Source organism: Rattus norvegicus, chromosome 8 (assembly GCF_021556685.1).
Source record: "Rattus norvegicus strain SHRSP/BbbUtx chromosome 8, alternate assembly SHRSP_T2T, whole genome shotgun sequence".
NCBI lineage: Eukaryota > Metazoa > Chordata > Mammalia > Rodentia > Muridae > Rattus > Rattus norvegicus.
In genome coordinates, this window is record NC_141541.1 from 76062585 (window position 1) to 76069360 (window position 6776).

The 6776-nt window shown below is 43.5% G+C and overlaps 1 long non-coding RNA gene across 1 annotated transcript; it reads right to left on the reverse strand.

Annotated features, from left to right (window-relative positions):
- Positions 1-4453: 4453 nt before the first annotated feature.
- Positions 4454-6507, reverse strand: LOC100911360 (uncharacterized). The gene is made up of 4 exons (NR_131088.1): positions 6411-6507; positions 5839-6130; positions 5512-5710; positions 4454-4698 (listed from the first exon to the last, which is right to left on the reverse strand). It is a non-coding gene; the product is annotated as an uncharacterized LOC100911360 (long non-coding RNA).
- Between the last annotated feature and the right edge of the window lie 269 nt (positions 6508-6776).

Here is a 6776-nt window from a genome sequence, read left to right on the forward strand (position 1 = left end):
CCTCCTAGAAATTTGGAACGCTGCATGGGGGTGCAGATTGGTATGGTCACCTCAGAACAGCACTTGTCTTTTATTTTTATGTGTATAGATGTCTCGGCAGAATGGATGTATGAGCACTACAGTGTGTTTTTGGTGCCTAGAGAAGCCAGAAGAGGGTGTCCGATGGCCTTGAGACTGGAGTTCCAGTTGTACAGTTGTGAGCTGCCTTGTAGGTACAGGGAACAGAACCTGGTTCCTCTAGAAGGCCAGTGCTTTTAACCACCGAGCCACCTCTCCAGCTCCATTTACTTCTTGCAAAGTTAAAAATACATTTACTGATGGTCAAGACATTTAGCTTATGGCATGTCCAACCTGTAGCCCGTGGGCCACAAACACCCCAGGATAAATATGAATGGGACCCCACACAAAATAGCATGCTCCTTTGAAACATGAGAAGTTTCTTTGGGGGGGCTATGCATTTTGACAGAATTATGAAGTTTTCAACCGTGAACTTCATTTGTCACAGTGCCCAAAGGATGATAGTCCTGGAACCCAGGAGAAATAAAAGCATGACTACACCAAGATTTAAGGGGCAGGCGAGATGGCTCAGCAGATAAAGCAACCTGTCATAAACCTGAGAACCTGTGCCATCCCCAGATCCAGGTGGGGGAAGACGAAACAGTCCTCTGATTGCTGTGTGCTGTGGCTCCGCCCACCACACTTATACCCACCTCCATCCCCCACACATGCTTATACCCCCCCAACACACACGAAGGGATGGATGTAAAATGTTTTCAAAAGAGATTCATTGGCCATTTTATATTTCAACAACACCCCAGTTATAACACATCCCATGTAAAACAGAACACTCATGGGCCACTTTGTGTGTAATAAATTAATGACTTTAGTTCTGTAAACTTTCGCATAGTAAGTAGAGTTCAGACACACAAGCCTACATAGTTTTAGTCAGAGGAATATTGTTTTTGTGTTTTTTGTTTTCGAGAAGGTCTCTCTACATAGCCCTGGCTGTCCTGGAACTCAGTATGTAGATCAGCCTGGCCTCACACTCTGAGATTTACCTGCCTCTGCCTCCCATATGGCAGGGTTACACTAGGTAGTGGTCCTCAGTCTGTGGGTCTCAATGCCTAGAGAGGTTGTCTACGACCATGGGAAAACACACATTTCGGATGCTCTTAAGAAGTGAGATGGGCTGGAGAGATGGCTCAGTGGTTAAGAGCACTGACTGCTCTTCCAGAAGTCCTGAGTTCAAATCCCAGCAACCACATGGTGGCTCACAACCATCTGTAATGAGATCTGATGCCTTCTTATGGTGTGTCTGAAGACAGCTACAGAGTACTTATAATAAAAAAATCTTAAAAAAAAAAAAAGAACTGAGACAATGCTCCTTTGTTTCCAGGTGAATCTCCCTACATGCAGATAGGTTCACATACAGGTAGCAAAGGACTACAGCCTTAGAAGTTTGAGAATCACTGACGTAGGGTAGTAATTGTATCAAAATCACATTAAATAGTTGCTTATAAGGTGTTTATATTTTAATATAAATAAATGCATATTGATTTTCTAAAGGCACAGTTTCTGGGGCCACAGAGATGGCTCAACTATGAACAGCACTGGCTGCTCTTCCAGAGGACTTGGGTTTGATTTCCAGCAACTAAACATCTGTAATTCCTTTAAGGGGATCCAATGCCCTCTTCTGGGCTCCATCTTATGGGTTTGCTCGATATGCACATACACCACAGCTATACAAGTTAAAAAAGAAGAAACCGTTTCTGACATAGTCAAATACCCCAACTAAAATCAACAGAAAATAAAAAATTCAAATTCTTGGTAATTTTACAATGCACACCCAATTAGATATTAAAATATGCAATCCTTTAAAATTATTTATAAAAAATGCATCACCTATTAGCAAAGAATTCTGTGGCTAGAATTTTTACGGTTCCAATACAATAATAAAGCATAAGAAGACAGAACATGTACTGAGTCGTATGGGCTCAAGTCCGGAAATAACGCCAAAGTTCACTTAAAGGCTGAACCTAACGTTAATCTTTTAGATTCGCATCGTGTTTATCTAGCAAAAATTAGTTTAGAAATTTCAGAGCATCTAATAAAAAGGTTATTTTAACAAGTCACTTTTTAAAAAAGGCTTACTTATTTAATGTGAGTACACTGTCACTTTTCAGAAGAGGGCATTGAATCCCATTACAGATGATTGTGAGCCACCATGTGGTTGGTAGGATTTGAACTCAAGACCTCTGGAAGAGCAGTCAGTGCTCTTACCCACTGGGCCATCTCTCCAGCCCAAGGCTGTCATCTTTTTTTTTTTTTTTTTTTTTTGGTTCTTTTTTTCGGAGCTGGGGACCGAACCCAGGGCCTTGTGCTTCCTAGGCAAGCGCTCTACCACTGAGCTAAATCCCCAACCCCAGGCTGTCATCTTTTAAACTTGGTTTTAGTGATCTCTCTATAAATCCCACAACAAGATTTTTTTTTTCTTGGCCCAGTTTCCAGAATTCACATTTGGAAGTACCAGACCTGAACACCTTTCCTGAGTAGAAATCCAAAATTAATAAATTAATCTTAATTTATTACATCAGTTCACTTTTTAGTTAGGTTTTTTTCAGTCTCAAATTCTACAGTTAAATCCCTCCATTCTTATTAACTTTAAAAAAGGAAAGCAGCCATGCTATGGTAGCACAAGTTGGACTTGTGGTTTGTTTTCCTTTTGGAGGGGAGGTCACAAAGGTCGGGGCAGACTTAGAAGGATGGGAAGTGGGTGTGATCAGGGTGTATGATGTGAAATTCCCAAAGAATCAATAAAATATGTTGAGAAACAGCTTAAGCAGCAGCTCCTGTACATTGATGCAGTTCAGATGCTGTCCCTCAGTCACACGCACACACCTTTGGTTAGACAAGTGTAGTAATTTTGGTGCACTTATAAGTTCATGAATGAGATGCAAATGTGAAATGGTCAGAGGTTTGCAGCCCAGTTGTTTTCAGTACCTCTGGAGGCAGATGAAGTTTTACCCTGTTATCCTCTAGAAGCAATTGAAAGTTTAGATAGAGTTCTAGACTGTCAGCTAGAACGTTCACTCGAGATCTCCAAGAGAGTTCAAGCAGTGTTTTCATGCTTACACAAATTAGAATTTCAAGGTCTTTTGTGGCCACCAGCAATACAGAGGAAACTGGGACCCCCTCTTGGGATTCTTTTTTTTTTTAAAGATTTATTTAATGAATATGAACATCCTGTCACTGACACACCAGAACAGAGCATTGAATCCCATTACAGATGGTTGTGAGCCACCATGTGGTTGCTGGGGATTGAATTCAGGACCTCTGGAAGAGCAGACAGTGCTCTTAACCTCTGAGCCATCTCTCCAGCACTCCCGTCTTGGGATTCTTAATTAAAAAAACTTAAGAATGGACAGAAATAGAAGTGGGTGGTAAATTTTATTAGTGCTTAAAAGAAAAACTCCAGGATAGGCAAGCTCTAAGTTTCAGAACTACCTGTGGAGGAGAGTGAAGGGGAGAAAGGGGACGAAGTTATACTGTTCAGGCCAGCATGGAGGTCAGACACATGGTGGACATTTGGCGTAAGGCAGAGAGGGGTGTTTTAGAAAAAGAGTAAGGAAGCCCAAAATGTTGGGGCAACTCAGAGCATTAGCAAAATAATGCTTAGACAAGAGATAAGAGTAAAGGAGAAGTTGCACTTTCCTGAATCATTTAGAAAAGCTTGCAGACTTACAACGCCCTACAGCTATGGCCCAGTAAGCTACTCTGGTAGGGGCAGGGTTTATGGGAAGGAAAATTAAATTATCCCATTAAAGAAATGATTATTCTGCCTACCTCTTTAGCATGACCTTCTTCAACGCGGTCTTTTAGCCAGGTGATTGACCTGCCGAACTAGGATGGACCTTTATTTCTATTCTAACAAGATCACAGTGGACGAGAGACTAGATGTACAATCACAGAAGCTGTTCACAGTGGTCCTTTAATTCAGATGACTGGAAGACATACTGAGTGGAGCCCAGACTGGTATCCCACAGGCTCATGAACACCATGCACTTCTGATCAAAATGGATTTTGGAGTAACATATTACACTATACCAACATCCCAAATATCACACTGATTTAATGTGCTTTATTTGGCCATGAACCAGGGTACCATTCACTACCAGCAGATCTAGACACGTTCACTGAAGTATTTAGACCAGCAACCCAATGGCTCATGTGCCACTGTCTAGATAGCAATTTTGTGTGGGTGCTAGGTGTTAGATCTAGATGAAACAGGCTTGAATTTCATAGCTCAACCATTTCTCAGTTGCATCATATGCTGAGATGACCTCATTTCTAACAGTGGAGGCACAGAGGGTGACTGAGAAAGGCAGAGATGCTCCGGGTGTAAGAAGCAATCCTAATGCTTTTCTGAATAGGATTCAAGATCTAGAAGAGAGGATATGTGGAAATTTGCCATTTATTGAACTACTAGGACATGAACGCACAGCTCTGGGTAACTTTACAAACATGCAGAAGATAGTCAACAGGAGAAAGAGAAGAACTGGGGAGAGAGTCTGAGATTAGAGTTCCAATAAGAGGTAATGCTGAATCTCTCTGTCCATGACATGGCGAGTCCTTCGTGAAGCCTCCTCTTGCACTTGATGTAATGGCCTCCAGGCTTGGTATGCAGCAGACAATTCGGATCTATTTCATGATGAGAATGGAGAGGCTCAAAGACCAGAAGCAGCAATTCGTGCACAACCAGATGCCTCGTGCATCCTCCTCTTCCCACTCATTAGAAAATAAAGTGCTGATGCATGTCACCCCACCAGTTGGACTGCATGAGTCTGAAGAAACCATTAAGCAGAAAGCAAGAAGCTTTTGGGCAAGAAGCCCCCAGAGACTATTGTGCCAGTGCCCAAATTCACAGCAATGATTCAAGGACAACTAATCCTAGACCAACAGCAATGTGAAGAAGTAATAGAGAACGCCTTGGAGGCTGTATGACTTGAGTTCGAACTTAAAACAAGCCATAGCTAACTTACAAGCAGCTCACTGCATGCATGTAGGTAGGTGGTGGCTCTCGGACCATGGAGACTGTTCAGTCAAAAGTTACCGAGGATATCCATGCCCTCCCCCCAAAAATTACCTTCTAATAAGGTCACCAATGAGCAGCTCAAAGCCTTGCATACAAAGATAGAGGCAATTCTCCACCATGCACCGACTTTGTCTGCATACTTAGAAGGCACCCCAGGCTCCTGTTAAACTTGCTCTTGCTCTCAAGCCTGTACCTCTATCAGGGGCGGAGCCTCACTGCCCAGACAGACAAGAGTAACTGCTTGTACTTCGACAGCTGAGAGAAGCCCTCTTGACTTTCTCTGTCAGTTTGGCATGGCCCAAGATAGGCATGGAATAAGACACAGCCCAGATTGCTGGTTTATGTCCTAAGAGCTAAGGTAGGGGATGGTGGGGGGTGGGGGGAAGGAGAACAGATTTTACCAGAGATCTCTTCAACACCTTCGACCTTTTCTGTTGCTAATGATTTGTCAGAAGGCGTGTGGCTCAACAGAACTCCATTACTGTTACATAGCAGACGCCTACATGGTTCAGAGGAACTCAAAATTGGTTTAATATAGCTGCCACACTGCCAAGGCCTGTCCTGGAAATGACGCAATAGGCCAGAAGGTTCAACAGAAGTGCAGTGGCTCAGAAAACTCTGAAAGACAAAACCATTTGGTTTTTCTCACTCAAATGGTTAAAAAGACCTGCCCCCTCCCCCACACCACACACAGACCAAGGAAAGGGAGACAAAGCCCCAGTCACAGTGGTCAGGGAGAAACTTACCCTGATCTGGTTTCTTAAGAGTCCAAAACAAAGTTCAACACTCATTTCTCTGTTGCACCAAATAGAGGTAAAAACCAGATGACGCCGGTTGGAGTGGGAGGAGAAGTTCTTGGAGTTAAAATGACTTCAGCAAATGTCTGGGTCTCTCAGCTGCTTTCCTCCATCCTGGGTCAACTTCCTCCTAGTGGCTGACATCCCAAATGGGTGTTTACTTCTGGTCCCAACTTGGCCAAAATTATTACTAGTAGTCAGACTGCAGGCCCCAGGAGTTGTACCGAGCTGTGCTGGGCACCTGTCCTCAAAAGACAAATTCAAGAGATAGGTAATAGTGAAAATTAAGAAAACATTGGTTCCAGGTGGCCACATTGGGAAGGGTGACAAAGAGGCCCAGTGTCCTACTTCCAGGCTTTCTTCAGGTCCCTGTCAAATGTGATAAGGGCCTTTCCAGAAACAAAAGGAAGCTGACTGCCATAATCAGCATCTACACCTCCTGCAGGACTCTGTCAGGACACTGAGTCAGAATATAGTTTACCATAGAAAGGATACAAAGACTAAAGTATAAAGGGACACACCCAGGAAGGCCATGTAAGGATGCTCGCTCTGCTGTGCTCAGCCTTTGGATGTGAATCCTGTGAACCAGTGTCACCACGGATAAATGCTGTCTCCTGGCAGAAAGGCCCCATGTCCCATCTCTCTACAAGAGAACTCCACAACAAAAATAGGAAGCAAGAGTTAGGCAGAGCGGAGCCGTCCAGGTCAAGGTGTGGTCCTGCTCATCACTGACAAGATTATCTCTACTGTAGCTTGTCTCTTACAAGGGAGTCTGAAAAGTTGTCAAAACTGGGCAGAATCTGGTTCAAGAGACAACTTCCTGCTGCTTCTTGTTGGCAGCATGGGACAAAGCCTGCAGGAACCAAAGCCTTGGGGATATAAACAGC